The sequence below is a fragment of the Canis lupus genome, chromosome 21 (genome assembly GCF_011100685.1).
Source record: "Canis lupus familiaris isolate Mischka breed German Shepherd chromosome 21, alternate assembly UU_Cfam_GSD_1.0, whole genome shotgun sequence".
NCBI classification, from domain to species: Eukaryota; Metazoa; Chordata; class Mammalia; order Carnivora; family Canidae; genus Canis; species Canis lupus.
The window spans coordinates 4198530-4225591 of NC_049242.1; the positions used below are offsets into that span (position 1 = coordinate 4198530).

Below are 27062 nucleotides of genomic sequence, written 5' to 3' on the forward strand. Positions count from 1 at the left end.
AGGGACAGAGAAAAAGTTCTCACTTCTAGAGAGAACTTGGTGCACAAATACATTGAAAGGTTAAAAAGCTGGTTAAATTTTGGAAAATTCTAGTGAGAAAGGATGAATTCTGAGCAGCACCAGAAAGTAGTGCTACATAGTAAAGAGGGACAGAAGAGCCTAATCTATCTTCTAAAATGTTTAGTGTTCAAGTAATTTATTTAAACAAAAGAAGTCTTGAAGAATTTTGAGGTAGAAATACAATCAGATTTGCAAATGCTAAGAATTTCTATGACATAGGAAATATGTTAGAGAGTAATGAGATTCAAAGCTTAGAGAAACTTGAGAAAAGACAAGGGGCTAACTTGTAAGAGCTAATTATTTTTTAGTACTTATTATTTACTATTTTGCATTTTTTATATTTTTATGTATTTTTCATTTTTATTTATTTGTTTGTTTAAATTTGATTTGCCAACATATAGTATAACACTCAGTGCTCTTCCCATCAAGTGTCCCCCTCAATGCCCATGGCCCAGTTACCTCATCCCCCAACCCACTTCCCTTTCTGCAACCCTTTGTTCGTTTCCCAGAGTTACGAGTCTCTCGTGGTTTGTCTCCCTCTCTAATTTTTCCCACTCAGTTCCCCTCCTTTGCCTTATAATTCCTTTCAGTATTTTTATACTCCCCATATGAGTGAAACCATATGATGATTGTCCTCCAATTGACTTATTTCACTCAGCATAATACCCTCCAGTTCCATCCACGTTGAAGCAAATGGTGGATATTCGTCCTTTCTGATGGCTGAGTAGTATTCCATTGTATATACAACCACATCTTCTCTATCCATTCATTTTTCGATGGACACTAAGGCTCTTTCCAGTTTGGCTATTGTGGACATTGCTGCTGTGAACACTGGGGTGTAAGAGTCCTGGCTTTTCACTACATCTGTATCTTTGAGGTAAATACCCAGTAGTACAAATGCTGGGTCATAGGGGAGCTCTATTTTTAACTCTTTGAGGTTCCTCCTCTTTGAGGAACCTCCACACTGTTTTCCAGAGTGGCTGTACCAGTTCACATTACCACCAACAGTGCAAGATAGTTCCCCTTTTCCCACATCCTCTCCAACATTTGTTGTTTCCTGCCTTGTTAATTTTGCCCATTCTCACTGGTGTGAGGTGGTATCTCATTGTGGTTATGATTTGTATTTCCCTGATGGCAAGTGATGCAGAGTGTTTTCTCATGTGCTTGTTGGAGAGGTGTACGTCTTTGGTGAAATTTCTGTTCATGTTTTGTGTCCATTTCATGATTGGATTATTTGTTTCTTGGGTGTTGAGCTTGATAAGCTCTTTGTAGATCTTGGATACTAGCCCTTTATCTGATATGTCATTTGCAAATATCTTCTCCCATTCTGTAGGTTGTCTTTTAGTTTTGTTGACTGTTTCTTTTGCTGTGCAGAAGCTTTTTATCTTGATGAAGTCCCAATAGTTCATTTTTGCTTTTGTTTCCCTTGCCTTCATAGATGTATCTTGCAAGAAGTTATTATGGCCAAGCTCAAAAATGGTGTTGCCTGTGTTCTCCTCTAGGATTTTGATGGATTCTTGTCTCACATTTAGATCTTTCAACCATTTTGAGTTTACCTTTGTGTCTGGTGTAAGACTATTTTACATTTTTAAGCAACTCTTTTATTTAATAAAATAATCCTGAAATCACTAATATTAGTAGACCTTTGCACAGATGAGGAAACTGAGGTAAACAGGTTAAGTAACATGGTAGAGCTAGGTTAGAAACCTAGGCATTTGGGCTGTTAAATACGTACTCTTAACTACTATGCTTTACTACTTAAAAGGCAATACTATAAATATACAGGGCAGTGACAAAGAGGATAAAAGGGAGAAAAAAAGGCTATCCATTAGGTATACTTTGGGAGTACATTCAATAGATTATGGTGATTGACTCCCAGATTTCTAGCTTGAGGTTGGCAATTAAAAGAGGTATATAGGGATCCCTGGGTGGCGCAGCGGTTTGGCGCCTGCCTTTGGCCCAGGGCGCGATCCTGGAGACCCGGGATCGAATCCCACATCGAGCTCCCGGTGCATGGAGCCTGCTTCTCCCTCTGCCTGTGTCTCTGCCTCTCTCTCTCTGTGACTATCATAAATAAATAAAAATTGAAAAAAATATATTTAAAAGAGGTATATATTAAAAAAAAATAGAGGTATATGTTATAATGTAATCCATTCTCTTTTTTTAAAGATTTCTCATGAGAGAGAGGCAGAGATATAGACAGAGGGAGAAGCAGGCTTCCTGTGGGGATCCCAGTGCAGGACTTGTTCCCGGGACCCCAGGACCATGACTCAAGCTGAAGGCAGATGCTCAACCACTGAGCCACCCAGGTGCCCCAATGAAAGCCATTCTTTGTAAACGAAAATGACCACATTTGGATACTTTGAGATATTAGGGCAAATATTTATCAAGCATCTACCAATTTCAGAAGACGTAATTATCTAGAGGTGTGTCTGAGTTAAAAACCTAAATTGACCTATATTGTGGAATTAGTCCCAGAAAACCCCCAATCTATACCCCTAGGCTCCATTCAAAGTTACATTCAGAAATAACGTAAAGACTGCTAACTCTGGGAAACGAACTAGGGGTGGTAGAAGGGGAGGAGGGCGGGGGGTGGGAGTGAATGGGTGACGGGCACTGGGTGTTATTCTGTATGTTAGTAAATTGAACACCAATAAAAAAAAAAAAAGAAATATTATGCAGAAAAACATAGTACTTTTACTTAACATTTTTACCAGCCTCACAAACCTAGGTCTCATTCTCATAAATATCACTAAGAAGATGAGTTTAAGGGGTGCCTGGGTGGCTCTGTTGGTTAAGTGGTTAAGTGTCTGCCTTCTGCTCAGGTCATGGTCCCAGGTTACTGGGATCAAGCCCCAGGTCAGGCTCCCAGCTCAGCAGGGAGTCTGCTTCTCCTTCTTCCTCTCCCTGCTACCCCTGCTTGTGAGCTCTCTCCCTAATAAATAAATAAATATATATATATATATATATATATATAAAGATGAGGGATGCCTGAGTAGCTCAGTGCTTAAGCATCTGCCCTTGGCTCTGGGCATAATCCCCAGGTCCTGGGATTGAGTTCTGAATCAGGCTCCCTGCAGGGAGCCTGCTTCTCCCTCTACCTATATCTCTGCCTCTCTCTCCATGTCTTTCATGAATAAATAAATACAATCTTAAAAAAAAGAGATGAGTTTAATTATATGATGTTAATAGTGATTTAACTTCCTATCACCTTATTCCTTTCCCTTTTGATCCACCTGTTCCATAACTTTACAATTGGCCCAAACTTAACACTTGGCTTTGCTTCTTTCTAAACAAAGACATAAAATTCTATCACCTGAAGTCATCTGATCATTCTTTCAGATTCTTCTTTCTCAGAAGAAAAAAAGGGTCTAGAACTTATAACTCCATCTGTGAAAGAGGCTTTTTGAGAGCTTGTTTGGAGTTTCTAGCAGGGGAGTGCAGCGTATACCTCTGAAGAAGTAAGAACGGTCCTCCTCTATCAGGGATGGTCGTCCTCTTTGACCTAGTGTACAGTTTCAGGAGGAATGCACATGTAGAGGTAAGGGAGGAAAGGGATACCCGCCTAGCCAGATCAGCTGAGTCAACCTTGGCAATCAATGGGGCTACAGATGTCACAGCCTTACATCAGAAAGAGGCTTTTTAAAGGGCACAATTATTTTTTCTTTCTCAGTAAATTGAGTGTCAAATTAATGCTTTTAACAGAGATCTCTATAATTGCATGGTTCACACCATCTCCTCATCTCCCGCCTTGTTATGTTTCTAATCCTATTTGTGAAAACATACTACCTCTACAATGAGATTCCAATTCCATGAAAATAATAATAGTTTAGTAGTTACTATCACTGTAGTAGAAATGAAAATTTGAAGCAGATTTAGAAGGAAGGAATTATGGCTGTCTTAAGAATGTCAAAGAAGCTACAGTCTATGGGTGCAATGGTCATGGAGTAGAAGACTGATATAAAGAAAAATGATTAACCCAAAGAAATATGGAAGGCTCAGTACTTGGAGGCACCCAGTACTGTGGAAGAAGAAGGTAAAGCACAGTGTTCCTATGAAAAAAATCTCTAGAAAGTAAATTTTAAAAAGAGAATCAATAAAAGAGAATAAAATATTGAAGTATTATTACAGATGGACCAATATGTTATCATTAGTAGTTACAGGATGAAACCAAAGAAAATGGAAGAAATAAAGTTATCAACAAATATGTTTCCCAGATTGGGGCACCCTAGGTGGCTCAGTTGGTTGAACATCCGACTCTTTGTTTCAGCTCAGGTCATGATCTCAGGGTTGTGAGATCAAGCCCAGCATGGGGCTCCACACTCAGCATGGAGTCTGCTAGAGATTCTTTACCCTTCACTCTTCCTCCCCTTCTGCTCTCCCCCCTGCTCACACATACACTCTCTCTTTCTTGCTCTCTCACTCAAATAGAGTTTTAAAATCTTAAAAAAAAAAAAAAAAAAAGAAAAAAGAAAAAAAAGAATTCACTTTCCATAGTGAAGGATATGAATCTCAAGATTGGCAAGGGAATTGATTGGGCCCATTCAATATGGAGAAAGTACACATAGGCATCCACACACACATACACACACACAAACATATATGGCCATAAGGTTCATAATTGTAAAATTTCTGAACACTGAGGATAAACTAATAATGAAAGGCCCTAAAAATTTCAAGAAAAAACAAAATAACTTATAAAAAAAAGAAAAACCAAAATGCCACAGGCTTCTCCACAACAACAATAGAAGCAAGAGAAAATTATTTCAAAATTCAAGAGAAAATTATTAACATACCAGTATCTTATGCCTTTTGAAACTACAAATCAATTTAGGGAGAAATATAAAAATATTGTTGAGTATTTTAAGAATCCATCCATCTTTTACCTTTTCTTATGAAACTACTGGAAATGGACTGTATCTAAGGATAGATTTTGCTAAGAAGCAAGAATGGAGATGATTGTAAAGTTGTAAACCATGTATGGGAGATGCTGTTGGCTGATTCTTATGATGCTCATATTATCTCCACAGTCCCATCCAAGTTCAATATTACCTAATTCTTATTTATCAATAGCAAGCTATAACACTCCACTTTTATCATTGAGAAATTGTTATGCTTTATTTTTCAGAAGTAATACATGCCTTTTCAAATGGATATTAGTCAGTAGTCAAAACTTTTTTGATACATGATCCTTACATATATTTATAACATGTAATTTATTGACAGGTGCAAAATAAGTATTTTTCTTGATAGGGAATGTTGTTACAGCAACATTAAAGTACAACATGAATAAAAGCCATTCTGGGACACTCCAGCTTTCAGGTTCTCAAAATAATTAAATTGATGCAAACGAATTCATAGTAAGGAAAATTATGTTCATCATGATAAAAAACCACTGATATGTTCAAAGACATGATACATCAGCTCATAGGAATATCTTCTTATGAATAATATTAACATTGACGATATACTTTCTTGGCTAAGTGCTTTATGTATTCTTTATTTTACTCCTTTTCTATAAAGAAATATAAATTATAGATTAATTTTTACCCCAACGTATTTTATGATCATGATATGAAGAGATCCTTTTCCATTGGATCTCTTTTGCATTTCTTTTATATTTAATATCATTTTCCTTTCTTCATTGCTTTTAATTTTATACTGTTGATGTTTATTGAAATAATCTCTCACTTTCAGCCTCTTTCTCTTGAGCATGTGCATGCATATGTGCACACACACTTTCCTTTTATTTGTATTTTAGCATCTTCCCCATGTTACAAGAACTGTCACATTAGCAATTTTTATTCATAATAGTTTTATATCATATTGGCATTTGTTTTCATTAATATGACAAAAACTTCATTAGCAAAGACTCTTATTAGCATTTTGTCATAGAAAATAATTTCTTCATTTTATTTTAGCACATTTTTATATGAGGTAACAAATGACTACTTAAAAATTTTGCAACTCCTCCATGTAAGCAGTAGAAAGTGTCCAGCACAGTGAGTGGGAGGACACTGTAGATGCTGTATCTGACTTTGTTCTGAGATATTTGGTAACAGCAATAATAGTTATAGCAACAGCAATTAAACACTACAGTTGTGTGCTTGGGATTGTATTTTTATTTTTCATCATTTTGAGAAGGACCTATTTTAGGCCCTAATAGTTTATTCTTAGATGTGATAAGACCAAAAATAAAACAAAGAAGGGATACTTAGAGCTAAGCAATGGCACTAATAATTATGCCTTTAAAATGTTGCCCCTGTTCCTGCTGCACCATTGATAAGAACAGATAGTGATATGTATTACTGCCAGTAGGTATTGTCTAGACTAGTGATGATGAAGAGAGGATCAAAGGAAAAAGAGCTACATGTGCAGGGAATGGAAAACACATGGTTTAATTAGTATAATTCACCCATTGATAAGAGGATAAACTGAATTGTTTTAATAGCTCTCCCATGTCTTCAGAAGGCACAATTGTGGTTAGGCAACTCAAATGAAAAGATAATAGACAATTCAACTTAAAAACAGAGAAGGTACAAAAAAAAAAAAAAACAAAGAAGAAAGCAATAAAACTATTAAAAATGAAGCTTTAGAGCTAGATCTATCTAGATTAGATTACCATGTTGGTCGCTTGATTCTATGGTGACATTGGTTAATTTCTTTACCTTTCTTCATCTAGCTAATGTAGATAGTATTAACTCTGTCATAGTTATTGTTAGAATTAAATAAAATTGTAAATATAATGCTATGTATATATTGCTTGTTCAAAATAAATGGATAAATAAAGATGAAGAGTTTAGGGTAGGGAGGAAGAAAACTAAAAATGCTTTGCTTCCATTTTTATTCAATTTTTGTCTTTTAGAATCTCTTTCAATGGAAAAATCATGTTAATCAAGTTAATGAAAAGTGTTTAGTTGGAACCTAACATAGATTTCCAGAAAATAAATTACAGAATAATGATATAAAATAGCAACAAAGAGCACATTCAAAAAAAAAAAAAAAAGACTGTCAAGTTTAGATTCCAATATTCCTCACCTCCGTTAGGCCAGCATGAAAATGGATCATAATGTAATAGTTAAGCACATGTACTCCAGCATTAAACCACCCAAGTGAATACCAAGGGATTGTCAACATTCCAGATTTATTTTACAGTGTAAACATTCTAGAAATTTGGAAATCATAAACAAGAATATGCTTAATGATTATTCATTAACTTGATTTTTCATTAACACACACCAAGAGGAGATAGATCAATACATAGATACATACAGAATAAAATATGTATATTTTTTATATATGGAGATGATAGATAGTTATATGGATATATATGTAGTTTATTGGGAGAACCCTGACCAATATACCCATTCTTAAAATTAATCTATAGAAGTCATCCAACTCATAACTTCAATTTGGTTTCTGCATGAATTTCACAGTTTTATTTCACCCAGGATTGCACTGGATATTTGCTGAACACAGAGAACCTGTGGACAGCTGAGGCTTGGAATGATGAAAAACGTTATGTTATAGTGAAAGCAAGAAATAGTGGATAGAAACACATATGGGAGAAAAGTTATTTGTTCAAAATGAAAGCTAAGAGCAAATTCTAGTCATCAGAATGTATTTAATCCATATAGGTCTGTGAATTTCATGCAGAAACTAATATTATATTATTCTGTATGTATCTATGTATTGATCTATCTCCTATTGATGTGTGCGTATGTACTAATTAGATAAATAGATAAATAATCATGAATAATTGCCTTAAGTGATTATAGAGGCTTACAAGTACCAGAATCTGCCGTTGACAAGCTAGAAACCTAAAACCAGTAATATCATTTAGTCTAAGCCTGAGAACCTGAGAACCAGGGAAGTCAATGACACAAATGCCTGTCAAAGGGCAACGGAAGACCAATGTCTGAATTCAAGTAAGCAGACAGGGAAATAAAAGGTAATTTCTTACTTCCTCTGCTTTCTGTTCTACATAGTCCCTCAATGTATTGGATGATGCCTACCCACATCTTGGGAGGGCAATCTACTTTACTGAATATGCCAATTCAAATACTAATCTCTTCTGAGAAAACCATCACAGACAGAGACAAAAATGTTTAATCTGAATCAAACTGATGTATAAAATTGACCATTATAAATGGAGTTCTTTTTGATTAAAATGTTTTGGAGCTCAGAGGAAAACCATGGTATTTCAGAACAGTGGGTGTGATTTCTCACAGTGTAATTGGAATATGTTAGAAAGAAGTTTATTTTCATTGCTGATTTTGATTATATTTGATCCCAATAGGCCCCACTTTCCTTCTTACAGGGGTTGCATTCTGTGCATAAATCTCAAGTTAATGACTAAGGGAAGACAGTAATTTCTTTTTTTCATAAATACAAAAAGCTAGAGAACGATGTGTGTACCCCTCATCAAACATGGATGGCAGACAGGAAAATATGAACAAAATGAACTGGAGCTCAGAACCATCTTCATGCAGTGTCACACACCATCTAAATTAAATATCAGAGCAGTTAGGATAAATACAAGCAAGTGTCAGTTTTAGCTAAATAGGGTAACATTTTAAAGTTACGTGGACATCAAGCTTTTGCATTGATTGTACTTTTTCAGAGTATGTTTACTTAAATTATGAAACCTTGCACAGAATTTGATAATTGTGTAAGTGTTGCACAAAACTAATACAATATGCAAATATAATGTCATATTGTCTCATTAGCCATGAATGAATCTTTATTATAATAAACCTGATATCTAATTTAGAGTTTTTTACATAATTTATTTTAATTTGTGGATGAAAGATCTGCATTGTAATTACAAAATTTAATTTGATTAAGTCTTCCATCTGATAAGAGCATTTATGCAGATTTATACATACCTAACTAACATCAAAGCCCATGGAACTGTTAAGCTCTTACCCTGGTTTCAATATTTTAACTTTCAAAATACAATTTTGATATGTAATAGTGAAGATACATACTAATACTCTGAAGATGCATTACATAGTAGAGATTCTTCAATCCCTCTATTTTTCAAAGTTGTTTAAATCTCACATCTTCTGAAGTATCCTTAAAGGCAGTAATATTAAGTTACAATAAAACTTTCCAGCTGAAGACACTTTTATAATAATACTGTAAGGAAGATACAGATAATTACACTCAATTTAAAGATGAGAAATTTTCAGGAAACTTAAGACTAATTTCACCTAAAAAGCATTCAATTGCTAGGTTGAGAAGCTAGGCTCAGATTCTAGTCTACATTGATCTTTATTTTTCTTAAAAGCCCAGAGCATGTTCTGTACTACTCATGTTGACTTTTGATGACAGTCTTAAGTTTTCTAAAATAATTTCCTAAAAGCTAAATCACATATACTTCATAGGATTAAAAAAATACTGGAAAAATGATCTCTTCATCTATTATTATACTTTAATTCTGAAATGTCATTGGACACTTATGACTCAATAAAATTATTGATAAAATCATTTTAATTTTTTAGGATAAAAATATAATTTTAGAATAAAAAATTATTTTTTAAAGATTTTTTTTTGAGAGAGAGAGAAAGAGGGAGAGTATGTGTGCACATGAATGGGAGGAGGGGCAGAGAGAATGGGAGAAGGACAAGCAGACTACATTGAATGGGACCCCCTCAGTCTCATGACCCTGAGATCAAGACCTGAGCTGAAATCAAGGGTCAGCTGCTTAACTGACTGAGCCACCCAGGAGCCCTCTAAATATGTATTTTTAAATACATTATCGTATCTAATCTTTTTAACAACCTTGTGTATTAGAAGTTGTCTTTTTCCCGTTTTTCTTAAAATGAGAAAACTTAAGACAGGGAATTTAAGGAGATTTCTCAGTTATCCACATTGTACATGGTACAATCAAAATTCAACGGCATCCCTGTAGATTAACTTTCACCAATTTGGGAAACTTTCGAAATAGGAAAAAGCTTAACATGAATTTAGATTGATCTGTGACATTCAATGTAATGGAGGGAAAATTAAAAATGGTAGAACTTGTAATTGCAAGAGTTTAATAAACAATTACAATGCTTGGTTTCCATGTTAATTTCACATTAATGTCCTCTCTTTCCTAGTTGTAGCATTTTAATAGAATGTGCTGCTTTAAAGGTGTTGTTTGTTGATTAAAATGATTTAATGAGGGCAATACATAAACCATGTTTCCATTCCAAATCTGATCCTATATAATAGGCTAAAAATAAATTGCCTTTGTTTAAAGTAAAAACTGTACTTGACAGTTAAACAGTGTTCTCATTTCTTAGGACTTAAAGAGGTGGGAGTTTAATAAAAATAACTGAACAAAATTCCACAAAAGCACTCCTTCATATACCAGAGGCATGAAACTCAGAGATAAGTGTTCCAAATTTCAAGCCAATTGCTCTCAAGTCTTACAAAACGTCATTGTGTGAAAGCAGGTCACTTGCACTGAACCACTGCCAACATATCAGAGTAAAACATATTTCTTGATGAAATGTAAATGTTTGAACTCCGAACTCCTTCATAATATGTTTGCCATTATAGGATATTTGAGGCCACTGTTTGACCTGTGCTAAAAATAAAAACCACAGACACTGGTTGACCTCAGTTTATTGCCTGGAAACTTCTCTTCTGTGGGGGAAATGGCCTTAGTGTTAGAGTTTGAATTTCTAATTCTAGTCTTTTTTTTTTTTTTTTTTTTAATTCTTTTTTTTTTTTTTTTTAATTCTAGTCTTTATGTAGTAGAACTAGCCTTGTAAATTGTAAACTAAGTATGTATAGAACACACATATCCGTGACAAGGATATTATACTGTACAACTAATTTTATATTACAAATGAAGTTTGCACTGAATTATCTATTTTATATTGAATCTCAATAGTTAATCGAGGTAAAAGTTTCCTTTCCATTAACACTAACAGATTGAGTATTAAAAATATAATTCCTGTTATCCGGAAATAAGTACACGTTTATAGACAATGAGAAGAGTACTAGTCTTTTCCTTGTCTCCTAAATGCTCTCACCCCACTTCTGAATTTTTTTTTCCCCACTTCTGAAATTATTCTGACTGGCTTGATTCTGTGATGCTGACTTGTCCTATTAATTATGGCAACAGAAACTATCTTGACACACTGTACATTATTTAAATCTCACATCTTCTGAAGTATCCTTAAAGGCTGTAATATTAATCCTTAAAGCAGAGATGCTCTTTTCTTCCTTTCATATAGTACCTTTTATTTTGCATCTGCAAAAGTTGACTCTGTCATCATTTAGTTTCTCTCTCACTGAGAAGAGTAAAGAACTATGAATTCTGCATAAATAGTAAGCTGACCCAGCTAGTTCTAGCACTTCTTTATGTCTTTTCATTGGCAGTCAGAGGGTAGCTAAATCCTTGAATTCAGGTTTAGGCTTTAAGGAATGAAAGGAGATCTCTTGGGCTTAAGTAACCTTTGTAACCTTGAAAACTAAATAAACAGTTGGGGTACAAGCTTAGGTAAAATAATGGGGTTTTTTGTGTGTTATAATGTCTCTTATGCATTTATATCCTGGATGAAGCATAAAGCAAAGGGTAGTTGAGTCAAGGTATGATTTATGTATTTCTGAGCTTGATACCATCTAATAACTCTACACTCTCATAATTTATAATCTCACTCACTACCTTCCCTGCTATTAACAACATTCTGCTAAGTATGATGCTGGACGGAGATGTACTCAATTCATTCTTTCTAAGCTTTATTTTATCTCACGTATGTTCACATGCATAATTATCTTGTGGGCATAACCACATTTTGATATCTGGTTTGGCTTTCTGCAGGATTAATTAATTATACTTTCCTGTATTCTTACAAGTAATCATCACTCAAGAGCATTGAGAATTCCCATAGAAAATGGGTGAATTGTGGCCCTGGCTTGGACAAGAGTAGAACATCTGAGTAGGAAAGGTGGTAAGAACCAAACTAGAACTCAGTTTTATTCATGCACATAATCTCATAAAATAAAACGAACCAATTCTCCAATAAGCAGTCATTCGAACTTTTGCCAACCACTTAACCACTCTAGAAGTCAGTTTCTTCATCTGTGTTACCAGATGTATAGGTTAGCAGAGGAGTAGCAGCCTCTAGCTCTAATATATTATGAACCTAAACTTAAACTCCTTGAAGTAAATACTTTTTGTTTCTCCTCCTGAACTATGAGTATCCTAGAATAATTAGAAAGCTAGTAGTAACTTAGAAAAAAAAGATAAGAAAAGGATCAAAAAAGAATTATTCCAAAGAGTATTTTAATCATTGGCTTTATTAGATTATCCACTTCAAATACATGCCAAAACCTGGTTTAGGATACAGTTAAAGAATTAGCAGAGTAGAGGAAGAGTCTCTAGGTAGAACAGAGGAAAATGGAAAAGGGATATCTTAGAAGCATAAATTCCTTTTGTCCACTTCTGCACTGTTAATTTTTTAAAAAGATTTTATAATTTATTTATTCATGAGAGACACAGAGAGAGAGAGAGAGGCAGAGAGAGAAGCAGGCTCCACGCAGGGAACCCAATGTGGGACTCGATTCTGGGACTCCAGGATCACACCCTGGGCCAAAAGCAGACGCTCAACCGCTGAGCCACCCAGGTGTCCCTGCACCATTACTTTTAATAGCTGAAGTTGAATCGATGCCTTGAATACTACATTAAAAGTTCTTAGCCTTAAAGAGAGACGAAATGTTAGTGTTATTATTGTTTTTTTTTTACTTACTTTCTTCTACAGTATATGCAAAGGAAAAGGTTTCTTTAACAAAACTTCCCTAAGAGGCTAATTAGTACATTTGACATGCTTGAAATTCTACCAAGTAGTTGATTCCTTCAGCTGGAGACTTTAATTTCTCCAAAAATATAATTCTTTATGACAGAAGTGTGGCTTTAGCTTGACTGTTTTTGATAATAGGTTTTTATATGGAGCTGCATAAAAATCAGGAGCCCCAAAAGACAAAGTAAGAGTAAAATAATCAGGAAAGGAGAGCAATGGGCGAGGGTCATCCTATCTGGGTTTCCCTGTCAGAAAACCTTTCTTAATTATCCCCTTTACAATGGATGCAACTACACACAGCATCACCTTAACTCATCACATTCCCTAAAAAGTTTTTTAATTTTTCCCCAAAGAAAAATTACAACCTCAGTATCAGCTCAATAAATGGTATGCATGGCTATAAAGCCATCTTATATGACAAGGATAAATCTTTCAGGAAAGTCTGCTTCCCATTCAAGATAGGGTTCAACTGCAATAACATTTACAGGATTTAAAAATTGAACTGTGGAAGAAAAAAACTTCTCAGGGGATGAATTTTGGCTCTGTATTGGCCCAACCTAAATACCCTAAGCGCAAGAGGGGATCGTGACTCTACTTGTTATTTGTAGTAAGTTCAAAAAGGGTAGAATGGGACAATTGTGTTTGAATTATTAATGTGAAAATGTGTGCAGCGAGTTGGATGAGGAGGGAAAATATACTAAAATGGTAACTATTTTTTTTTTAAAAATTAAGCTTTTAAGCACAGCATATCAATCAGTTAAGTGTATTTATTGAGATTATCTGAGGTCTCTAGCAGTTTTTCCCAATCTTATTTCTGCTACAACATATATAACAGTAACATGCACATGCTTGAGAAACCACAGCAGACTTAGGTTATACACTAGCTTAAATAAGTGAACTATGGGCTATTTTAAAACTGAGGATGAAATGTCTTTATCTTGACCTCACATAATAAATTTTCAATATTATGTGTGAAAGAACAGTGGCTGAGTATCACCTGCATGATATATAGAAGAGACTTTGTGAATGCTTATTGTGTCAATGAGTGGATGGATGTCTAGGATGTCACAAACTACATCAAAATATCAATACCTTCAAAGATTGTGGGTTTGGTAGGCAAGCTGAGGCCAGAGGAATATTAAAGGAGAGAAGCTATTTCAGTATAAATACATATTTCAAGGAAAGAAAGACTCCTACATTTTGAAACCTTTGTGTTCAAGATTATTTCCATTCATTCTTCCAATAAATATTTATCAAGGACCTAAAATTAACTGTAACATGTTCTAGAATCATCAATACAAAGATAAATGATAGTTTTGTCTTTAAGAATTCACATTCCCTTGAGAAGAATTGTCACGTAAACAGAGAAGTATTGAGTACAGGAACTCCTTTTCTGTAAAGGCAAAAGACAGAGTGTGGTAGAGTAATTTTAAAATTAGAATAGCTGTTCTCTATTATTTAAGTATCTCATTACTGGATGGAGACACTGTTACTTTTGTATTTCTACCTAGTTCTGTAATCCTATAATCCATGATAAATATGTATCAAAGGCAAACAGACTTGATAATTAAACATAATTGTAAATTTAATTGTGGTCATATGCAGAGATCGATGAAAAATGATTTCTCTAGAATTCCTTCAAAAGAAAACTCAATATAAATTTTGCCACAGAATATGCTGAATTCTTTATTCCTTGACCAATATATGAAAATGCTGCTAAGAACTAGGTGGATTTCACAACCTCACTCAGTAGATGATATGCTTTTCTGAATCTGAGTGTCATGGCTTTTTTTCCCCCCCATATGTGGGACCCAAGATGAATTTTTGAATGTCAGTGTGGCATTTAACATTTGAGAACCATATCTGATGAGTCTATTAAACCTTTACAAGTCCACTTCCTGGGGTCTTTTTCAAAGGAGAGCCATAGATATTCTGCAATGGGCAAGGAGGAAGCATGAACTCTTGAAAAAGAGGGAGTGGTTAAATTAAAGGCATTAAATTAGATGGGATGAGGAAAGTAATAAAGTGAAAATGGTTCATCGTGTTAGTAACCTTGTGCTAAGAGGGGCAAGCTCTGCTGGAGTTCATCATGAAACTCCAGACAAATTACCAAATGAAAGAAATCAGAGCTTTTAAATGTGAGAGGTTTGATCTGAAAGCTTGTTTCCCTTATTGTTCTTCTTCACACACAATTTCCCAAAGTTGAAAAGACTAGAAAAAGTAACTTCATATTCCTTCACTCCGTCTTTTATGTGCCTTTATTATATAAGTGTGTATCTATAGAGAAATAACAAAAGCCTCTACAAATTCTATTTTTCCTAAATAATCACATTTTCACAACCATTATTTAAACAATACTGAATAGATTTTTTTTAATAGACTCTTTTATTCCTTCCCATGGGAGTGATCACTTATACCTGTCAGATGTGGGGATTGAGCAGGATATAAATAGAGCAAAGAAGCAAAGATCAAAAGCTGAATAAAATATACCCAAGAGGCAGAGAAGATCTTTTGGGTTCTGGTCTAGCTATAGGTATGGAGACTGATATTTACTGAGTCTGATTGATAGGCACAATGTGTTTAGGATTATTGTATTCTCTGACTATTGTCCAGACAAAATGTTATCAACTGGTAGTTCAGAATGAAATTCTATTTTATGTAATAACAGTGGATGGGAACCCAGCATGCATATAACATTACATGCTCAGGAAGACTGGGAGGTGGTCTAAGCAGTGGTAGGGATCCAATGATGTTCAGGGACAGACCTCAACATCTGTGACTAGAATTGGGAAAATCATGGTAGGGTTTATTTCTAGGTGGGAACAGAATTTTAAGCTGGTAACCAGAATAGAGATTTAGAAGCAATGATAAAGGCCTTGTTAGAGCAATAAGAAAGAGACACAAAATGTTAAATAATAACAAGGCCCTTAAAAGATGGCCATTCAAGAGATGTCAGAAGGAGAAATGTGACTAAGCTCTGAAAGAGGTGCATAGATACTGATTGTTGTAAATGGTCTCCTGTGGGGAAAGGATTGTTTTTAGCTACTCTTGTTGGCAGCACAATTTGAACTTTACTTTCCTTATAAGTCTAATTACAGCATAATGACAAGTGCCACAGAGAAATATAAAGAAGTTCTGCATAATCACAGAGGAAGTTACCAACTCTACTTGAAATTCAGTTAAAATAACACTTTATTTGCCTATCTTGAAAGAACATTTAAGAGGTATTTGAAATGAGGAGATCTATTGAAGACAAACAAGATATACAGGTATATAGTTGTGAATAGGAAGAGGTGGTTGGTGGAGATGGATTTTCACTGGGGTCTGGTAGGCTAGAACTGAGGGGAGGAGAAGGTAAGAAGGAAGGAGAAGATAAGGGCAATTATGTAAAGCTCATATGAAAGAACATAGCCAGCACAGTGTCAATACTAGAGACCCAGAAAGATCTTTAAGCTGGTAACAGTTATGATCAGATTGAATTGTAGGAAAATTATTTCAGTCACAGAGTTTGAGAACTGTGAAGAAGTATACCCTACTGGAAAAGATTTATTGAATTAAAATATATAGATGAAGTGAAATGTAGAGAATTTTCTAGATAAATCCAATGATAAAGACAGAGAAGGATAATGGATGAGAAGGATAGCTTAGTAAGTAGTATGAATCATGTTGGAAAGAATGTGCAAAAAGGAAAATGATGTGAGAATCACCTGAAAAAGAATGTAATGACTCCTTGTTGTTAACTTCTATTTTTTTCATGCCAAGCATTATGTTATACTCCTTATATTCATTTTCTCATGTCATTTACATTTATTTACCCTATGAGGCAAAAATTATCGCCAATTTTAGGATGAGGGAATCAGCTCCCAAAACACAAGTATTAGAAATATTATTAAATCTGGCTTCCAAACTTCTGTGGAAATCTCTTGCACATGCTCTAGTTTTCCTTGATTTTGTGGATTTCTATCTTTCTGCCATTTTAGTAGTATTTCAGGAGAGAACTAAATTTTAAAGAATAAGTGAAATATTCTCTTTCAAGCAAGAAAGAGAAAGACTTTATGTCAAAAGAATATACACTGAATGCAAAAATTTTGAGAGAACTGGAACTTATGAACATCTTTCCTCTACTGATCCGAATCTGGTCTGAGAGCTGGTTTATCTCTCTGGTTTATTCACCAGGTATGCCCTGATATGTACTGTCCAGCCATGACTTCAGGTGGTAGGTGCACAGGCAATAACAGGCAATAAGTCTCATAATGCTCATGCATTATGTTCAAACTTTTAAATATTTTTCTATGACTCATTTTGAAAACCACAACAGTAGAACCCATAGCAAACTGGCCTATTTTAAAAACAGTATTTCCCTTATAAAAGGAATACAAAATTAACTTATTTCTGTTCTCCAATTCCTCCTAGTACATAATCCTTTATGACCTCAGATATTGTTATATTAGTCTTTAGTTGTAAACACATCCTGATACACATTTGAAACAAATGTTGACTAATAAGATAATAAACTCCATCAAAGGTACTGGGTAGACCTACTCTTGACTGCTATTACTTCAAAGAATAAAGATTTTTAAAATATTTCTCATATAAACATTGTGTGACAGTAGTTGAAAGGACAAATGCAAAAGTCAAACTAAGGTCTTCTCATGGTCTTTTGCCTCTCTTGCATGTGCTTCTACTATTCTTCAGTCTGGGAGAGAAGTACGGGCAGCAACATGGGTGAGATAAAAACTGCCCATCTGCCTCTCCAGAGTACTTGGCAGGTATCTATTTTGTTATAACTTGAGAGTACTTAAAGACCCGAGTGACTCAACACATCCAGATTCCTCTTAGGCTCTTCATGTTATTTTCAACATTGTGAAAATACATAAATGTGTGTTAGTAAACAAAATTCAAGGAGAACCTATTATATACCAAATAAACTATTCTTGACATTATAGCTATGTCAATTCTGCAAAACAATTATCTAGGCAGTGCCCATTCTAACATATGAGTAAACTGAAGTTCAGTCCTTAATTAGTTTCTCCAATTTTAGATAATGAAAAGATGGCAAAGCCAAGAGCTGAACCTTATACAACTAACATTAACTCTTCTTACTTCATATTCTGACTCTCTAGGCAGGTATTAAGTACAGGTAGCTTTTACAGACCACAGGATTTTTATTATATAAGTATGAATGAAAAATAAATATGAGCTTAAAATAGGACAACTGTATACAAAACAGGTTTAATAGTCTCCATTCATTCTGTTTCAATTTTGACATACCCCATGATAAAAATTGAGTCATCTAATTAACTTAAATCCCAAAGTAATTTTAAAAATTGGTAAACTCTTATACTCATTATATAGATGAGCAAGTAATGTAATTAGAATACCATTAACTCCTCTTGACTTCAGATTTATGTTATTATATACAATTCCACATTTCCAAATTTCCCCCAAATTTTAAAAGACCTCCAGCTCTGAATGTCTTTAACATGGGTGCTCTGGTTATAATAATGACTGAGATATGAATGCTTATAAACTAACTAGTGGGGATAAGCCATGTTCATAAATAACTATAAAGGTAGAGATCTCTTCATAATTACTTAATGCTACTTTTCCAATTGTATCTATTTCTCCAAAAATATGTATTTTACCTATAATTTCTCATTTCTGACTTTTGCTTAGTATGCTCTTTTCTTATTTCCCTATAGTCAATCCTTTAAGCCAAATTCATATGTTACCTATAGTAACATTCTTCTCTAGAACCACATACTTTCTAAAACGTATTTACTAGTATTTACTCCTTCTATGGAGTCTTATAATATATCACTTCTATTTCCCTTATGTAAATTATCAAAGCCTACCTTGTGTGTAAATGCCTGGGTTTCCAAATGTTGTATTATTAACCTATATATCAATTCTCTCAACTTTTCCATGCTATTTCTATCATCACATCATTTAGTAGCATGTAGACAACCAAAATACTGTATTTTTCTGAACCACATGAATAGAAATAAACATTTTTGAAGATTCTAAAAGATAAACAACATTTCCCCACCCTAATATGGAAGAACTGGATAGGCAACATCATTAAATGCATCAATTAATTGTTATCAATACTTCTGTCAAAGGATGGAGAGAGGAAGCAAGAAGACAAAAGAAGAATGCAGAAAAATTAGAAGGCAGGAGTTAATAGATTTGAGGGACTCAGTCACTGGTTTGGATTTCAGAACAGGGACTAAAGAGTAATATACTGTCTTCATGCACAGGTAAAAATCAGAAACAGCCAAGCACAGAGTAAGGGAGAGAATAAGCGCACCGTGGTAAAGAGTTTATACATGGCACTATGAATCTGGTGTAGTCTTTTGAGAAGACAATCTGTATGTGACTTTCAACATGCAAAACTTTGATAGAATAGATATGCTAATATTATGTAAATGAGACAAAGATGGTCTTATATATTGGCATTTTGATTGTTTCTTCACAGCAGGCTAGGACCATTAGCTCAAAACTCACAGATATAAAAGGCAAATTTTATACATCTAATTATTTTATTTATTTATTTATTTATTTATTTATTTATTTATTTTTACATCTACTTATTTTAAATACAGCCAAATTAAGCATATTTTTTAAGCTATTTAGAGCCTGTAATTTGTAAAACTACACACATTTGCTAGTCATAGATAAAACAAGACCTGAGCTATAAAAGATCCCAAGCAGCTTCTTTCAGAGCTCCGCGATGCATAGGCTTTTGTTGAGCAATATTACCTATACATGTAAGCCCCTTCCCTAGGAATTTCCTTACCCTCATCCCCTTCTGGTTGGTGGCTTCATGTCTCCAGGTCTAGGGGACCTTGCTTTCCCTGGCATTCCCTATCAAAGCACTACCCTATACAGCTCATTTTGTACTATTGTCATGTTGCAATCATGCATTTTTCTTTGATAAACTCCAAAATCTTCAAACTCACTATAGGTAATTAATTTTAATTCTCATTGATTGATGGGAGCCATAGGTACACTGATGTCAGTAGAGCCTCCCAATCTAGGACAATGTTGAACATGCCAATGGATGAGACCCATGAACTGATTATAGCTGACAGCTACATCAGAGAAAATAAGGTATAGGCTGGTCACAGGAAAGGCAAAGTAATGGTGAAAATTTAAAATACATCTCTATTTTCATGGAATTAGCTGGAAGAGTGTATTAATCATTTTTCTTTTGATTTTATGATGTTTTGACATTGTGAGGGCCTTGCATACCCAGGGATGGACTGCCTTCTCCAAGATTAGCTAATTCCCAGAGATAGCAAACAACTATTCAAACGAACCAATCCTACACCCATATCCTCCTTCTACCTTCTTTTATCAGGCTCCTGTAGTCCAGGACACTATCTTTCTGTCCTAACTCACCTGGGGCCAGGTGCTGGGCAATGAAGGATTACCATACAGCCTAGAGCCTGCCAAAATTATTCCAACTATACAATCCTAAACCTACTCTTCTTTCTACTTTGCTTTGCATATTCTTTATCATGAACACCAACAATAAAGACTCCAGCCATTCTTTTCTATCACTTTTTCTGCCTCCTGACCAAACGTTGCTGTAGTTCTTTGTATAGTCCTGAATGTTGTGGTATGGAGTGCCTCTCCTCTTGGGAACTGTAACAAAATATCTTTTCATGGTAATGTTCTCCTGATCCACTGGCTTCATCACACCTGAATAAAAGCAAAATATCAAGAATATTTTATTTTATTTGTCAAGTACATTTTAAATCAAAGGATCATTCTCAAATCTCAAATGTATCAGGAAAGAAATTCTGTATCATATCCTCTGACCACTACTCCCACTACACTACTAACACTGATGTGGCTGCAGCGTGTTGCAGGAGAAAGAACATGGAGTTTGAGTTCTAGGCCTTGTAGCCCAGATTCTAATCCTATTTCTTCCATTTTCTAATTGTTACATTAAGTAAGTTATTTCACCTCTCTAATGTCCATTTCCACATTTATAAAAAGGGCATACTACTATTGACCTGGAAAGTTGTATGATGAAATAAGTTAATTTCTAACAGACAACCAGGGACCCAGTAATTACAGTGCAACTCTAATTTATCTTTCTTCCATTATTCCAGTAAAATTATGAATAAAAATAGTCTAAGTGTTATATCTAAAGGTTAATGTTAAGCCAATGTCTAGAAGCTATAAAAAGACAGCTTTTGGCTCAATAGAAAAAGGGAAATTTCTGATTCCACCTTCAACAGGTAAAGACTTTGGGAGCTTCCAACCCATACTTACAAGAAAATGCTGACCAAACTAAAAATCAATGAATTTTCTTAGGCCCATTAGAGAATTTAGGTCAGATGACAAGCATCACTCCAGAATCTGGAGAGAAAGGCAAATACAGAGAATCATAGTTGAGATCAATTTACTCAGAGCAAAAGCTGCTGGAAGGCATAAGTTGGTAGGAAGACTTAACTAGCAATATGTACCTAAATGGTAAATGCTGGAAGTGTAATGTAGGCTAGCATTATAGTAAGAATCTCCTGGAGGACACAGTCTTAAGTGAGGGGACACTTTCATGGGTTTTACCTATTGAAACATCACTAGTTTCTCAGGATGAAAAGCTAAGAAAAAATCCTTCTGTTTCTAGTAGGGAGGCAGAAATAGCAAACACTTGAAATATGCCCGGAGTTTCTAGAGTGTTCTTCATAATAAAAGTGTACTCAGCAAGGGAAAAATCTTTACTCATAATTTATCTGATCGGGGAAAGGAGAAATTACTCAACTGTAGCTCATTTGAACCACTACATTACTAACAGAAGGGTTAAAAAGAACAAATAAACATTTGTGAAGGTTGCAATCAGGGTTACAGACCCACCAAAAGATTAAGATTTAATCATAGGATTACAAAATGCTTCCCATTACACTTCAATTTACCACGACATCAAAAGACCCCCAATGAAATAACATTGGATTATACTTAAAAGACCTTAAGGAATAGACTCTATTTTAAAAAGAGATTAAAAGAAAGACTTTTGACCCCATGATTATAACAAGTATTAAACACAGATCTTCTACTAGTCCATCGTTAAATCACACGTTAAAGATCTAGTTGCCTGAGTTATTATTAGTCAATACATCATGTCTGGAGTTCAACAAAAATTAAAAGGCATACCAAAGACAATTTAAAAACAGACTATGAAGAGGCAAAGCAAGCATCAGAACCACACACAGATATAAGCAGTGTGGGGGTGGCTCAGTCCGTTGAGCCTCTCACTCGATATCAGCTTGTATCATGATCTGCGGGTTGTGAGATCAAGTCCTGAGTTCAGCCCCACCTGGAGCCCTGTTTTGAGCCCAAAGTCAGGCTCCACACTCAGCACAGAGTCTGCTTGAGTTTCTCTCCCTCTGTCCCTCCTCTCACTCACATACATTCTCTTTCTCTCTAGGAAATTAAATAAATAAATCTTTTTAAAAAAGAATCAGACACAGATGTGAGACAGATTTTTAAAATATCAGATAAGGTATTAAAAATAACCACAATTAACAGATTAAAGACTCTAATGGAAAAAATGTGAACAACACGCAACAACAAATGGATAATGTAAGCACAGAGATGGGAGTTCTAACCAATAGTAAAAGAAATGCTAGAAATCTAAAAAACTATTAACAGAAATTTAAAAAAGCATGGATGTGGGATGCCAGGGTGGCTCAGCACTTGAGCACCTGCCTTCGCTCCAGGGCATGATCCTGGAGTCCTGGAATCAAGTCCCACATTGGGCTCCCTGCATGGAGCCTGATTCTCCCTCTACCTATGTTTCTGCCTCTCTCTGGTGTGTCTCTCATGAATAAATAAATCAAATCCTTAAAAAATTTTTTAAAAAAATGCATAGATGAACTCATCAGTAAACAACTGAACTCAGATGAGGAAAGAGTACATGAGATTCAAGCTATATCAACAGAAACTTCTGAAACTGAAAAACAAGAAATAATTAAAAATGTCAAAGAATATCCAAAAAACAGTGGGAAATTTTCAAAAGGTGTAACAAACATATAATGAAATGCCAAAAGCGGATGGAAAGAAAATGAACTGCACACACACACAAAATTTAAATACATGTTTGAGATTTTTTTTTTAACAAGAAATGACAGACTCCAAACTACATATCCAGGGACTCAAAGAATGCAAAAGAGGAAAAATACTAAAAATTCAACAATTAAGCATGTCATATGCAAACTGCAAAAAAAAACAAACAAACAGAAACAAAGACAAGAGACAATCAGGGGAGCAGGTAGAAAGAAAATAAAACCTTGCCTAGAGAAATAAGAATTACATTGGACTTTTGTTCAGAAAATTTGCAAGCTAAAAGAGAGTGAAGTAAAAAAAATGTTAAGTATTTTTAAAAAGATGAAGAAAAAAAGAAAACTACAACCCTAGAATTTTATATTTTAGCCCCCCCCCAAAAAAAAATCCTTCAAAAGTAAAGAAGGGCACTTGAGTTGCTCAGTCAGTTGTCTGCCTTCTACCCATGTCAGGATCCCAGGGTCCCATAATGAAGTCTTGCATTGGATTCCCTGCCTGCCTCTCCCTCTGCCTCCCTCTTTCCCTCTCTGCGTCTCATTAATAAATAAATAAAACCTTTAAAAAAATAGTAAAGCAGAAATTTTCCAGGAAGATGGTGAAATAGGAAGCATCAGAAATCTATTTCTCTACCTATACAACAATTATACTGACAGAATCATCTTATGTAATCACTATGGAACTCTGGAGTCTGTTGAAGGCATGCAACTTCTGGTAAACTGCAGTTAATTTTCAGTTAACCTCAGCTTTCAGCACAGGAGCGGCTACTCATTCCCCAATATCTCAGCTGCATGGCAAGAAGCTATGTGTGTGCTCCTTGTACAGCTTGCACATCTTGCAAGAGTAAGGATGAACAAAGATAGAACCCTGTCCTCCAAGCAGCAGGGATCCATGCTCTGAGCTGATTTCTGCTTCTGATTATAGAGGTGCAGAAAAAGAGGCAGGTGGACATCATTGCAAGCAGTTCCCCCTCAAGTTGAAGTGACTTCATGTGTTGTATAGATCTGGTGTCTTTCCCTTTTCCTCCTTTCATGTTTCTCTTTTTTTCCCTTTAAGGAGTCATACATTAAAGTGCAGGGCACTCAAAAACTTCTGCCTATATAGAAAAAATTAGAAAGTGATGCACATCCAAGAAAAAGCTAGAAAGACAGGAGAGAACCTAAATTTTGCACTCAGGAAGATCTTTGCCACAGAAACAGCCTACAAAAAACAAAACAATAACAAGAAATAGCAAATCTGTAGGAAGGGGGAGAATCTAACTTCCACAGTAATACTACTAGTATTAAATTCAAATGCCCAACTTTCAACAACAAAACATGACAAAGCATACAAAGAAACAGGAAAGTTTGGACAACTCAAAGGAGGGAAAATAAACTACTGCTGAAAAAGAATGAAGGAAGTTATACTAGAAAATGACTTTAAAACAACTGACTTAGGTGCCTTGATGGCTCTATCAGGTAAGCAACCAACTCTTAATTTCTGCTCAGATTATTATCTTGTGGTCCTGGGACAGAGCCTTACATCAAGTTCTATACTCAGTGGGGAGTCCACTCAAAGATTCTCTTCCTCTGCCCCTCCCTCCCATTCTCTCTCACTCTCAAATAATAAATAAATAAATAAATAATATTTTAAAATATTTAAAAATAAAAAAAATTTAAAGATGCTCAAAACTCAAGGAAGATGTGGTGAGAGTCAACAAAATGATGCATGAACAAAATGAAAATATCAAAAGGAGAATGAAATCTAAAATGAAACCAAAAATAAATTGTAGGCCTGAAAATCATTAAAACTGAAATAAACAATTAACTAGAGGAATATAAAAACAGACTGGAGCAGGAAAAAGAAAATAATACTGAATATGAAGATAGTACAATAAAATTATATTGAATATTCAATATATTCAATATAAATTTGGAAAAGAAAGAAAAAGGATTCAAAAAAAATGAACATAGCCTGAGTGACCTGTGAAGTAACACCAAGTAGATCCACATAGTTATTTTAGGAGTCCTGTAAAAAGAGGGAGAGACAAAGAGAATAAATGAAGAAATAAAGCTCTAAAACTTCCAAAATGTGATGATATACAGGCATATAGACATCTAGAAAGCTCAACAGACTTCAGATAAAATGAATACAAAGACCCACTCTGAGAACATTATACTAAAATTTTCAAAGACAAAGAATTTTTAAAGCAATGGAAGAGAAGTGACTAGTCATGTATAAGGGATCCTAAGTAAGATTATCAACAGATTTTCTCATGAGAAACCTTAGAGGCAGGGCACCTGGATGGCTCAGTGATTGAGTGTCTGCCTTCGGCTCAGGTCATGATCCCAGGATCCTGGGATCGAGTCCCACATTGGGCTCCTCACAGGGAGCCTGCTTCTCCCTCTGCCTATGTCTTTCCCTCTCTGTGTGTCCCTCATGAATAAATAAATAAAATCTTAAAAAAAAAAAAAGAAAAGAAATTTTAGAGACCAGAAGGCAGTCTGCTGTTAAAGCCAAAGCATTAAAGGAAAAAATACTGTCAACCAAGAATCTTACATCTAGAAAATACTCTTCAAAAATAAAAAAGAACTTAAAGATACCTAGTTAAATAAAAACAGAGAGCTCATAACCACTAGACCTGCCCTGCAAGAAATGCTCAAGAAATTCCTGTAGGGTGAGATGAAAGGACACTAAACAGCAACTGAAACCAATATGAAGCCATAAATGTCTCAATAATGGTGAATACATGGGCATTATTGTAATAATAGTGTGTAATGTTACTATTAATTATCTATGATTGAGGCACCTGGGTGGCTCAGTGATTGAGCATCTATGCCTTTGTCTCAAGTCATGAACCTGGGGTTCTGGGATCGAGTCCCACATCAGACTTCCTGTTGAGAGTCTGCTTCTCCCTCTGCCTATGTCTCTGTGTCTCTCATGAATAAATAAATACATAAAATCTTTTAGAAAATATTTGTCTGAATGATTAAGGAACTACTACATTTTAATGATTTTTCATGTAGTTATTTATTTTAATGAAGTATAATTGACATACAGCATTCTTATAGTTTCAGGTGCACAGTATAATGATTAAACAATTCTATACATTTCTTAGTGTTCTTCAAGATAAGTGCACTGTTAATTTTGTATATATATTTTTTTAATTAGATACATTTTAAGTCGTCCAAATGTAAGTCTTTTTTTTACTTTGATTTGTAACTCAATATTTTGTTTTCTACTTACTTTAAGGAACTAGTGAATTTAAAATAATTATTAATTTATATTTTAGGGCACACAATATATAAGTATATAATATTTGTGACACCAATGATCAAAAGGAAAAAGGATAAAGCTGTAAAGGAGTATAAGTTTTATATAGTTCTGAGGTTAATCTGATAAAGAGTCAAACTAGAATGTTATTATTTTAGGATGTTAAATGTAATCCTCATGATAACTTCAAAGAAAATTCTTTTAAAATATATACAAAAGGAAATGAGAAGAGAATTTAACATTTCACTGAAAAAATATCAACTACACACAAAAGACAAGAGAAATGCAGAAAATGAAGGGCAAGAGATATTATAAGGCATATATAAAACAAATAGCAAAATGACAGAAGTAAGTCTCTTTTTATCAATAATTATTTTAAATGTAAATGGATTACATTCCACAATTGAAAAACAGAGTATGGCAATGTGGTTTAAAAAAAAAAAGATCCAACTAAATGCTATATCTACAAGAGACTTGCTTTTAGATCCATGATACAAATAGATTGAAAGTGAAGGAATGAAAAAATATATTCGATGAAATCATAACCAAAAACTGCAAGAGTGGCTGTACAATCATGAACAAAACAGACTTTAAATCAGAATAGGTTACAATAGAAAAAGACATTATGTATTTATAAAAAGTTTAACATAGCAAAATTATGTAATAACCATAAATAACCATAATCATTTACACATATGATGAAAGACCATAAAAATATGATATAAAAAGGTGCCTGGCTAGATCAGCTGGTACAGCATGCGCCCCTTTATCTCTAGGTCATAAGTCAAGCCTCACCATGGGAATGGAGCAGTTTGAAAAAAAATGAAGTAAAAATTGATAGAATTGAGGGGAAAAATAGGCATTTCTACAATAATAGTT

General features: G+C 34.6%; 1 long non-coding RNA gene across 1 annotated transcript in view; it reads left to right on the forward strand.

Moving 5' to 3' along the window:
* LOC111091515 overlaps positions 1-27062 on the forward strand; it is a 102250-nt gene that overhangs the window by 502 nt on the left and 74686 nt on the right. The gene's annotated exons all lie outside the window — the stretch shown is intronic.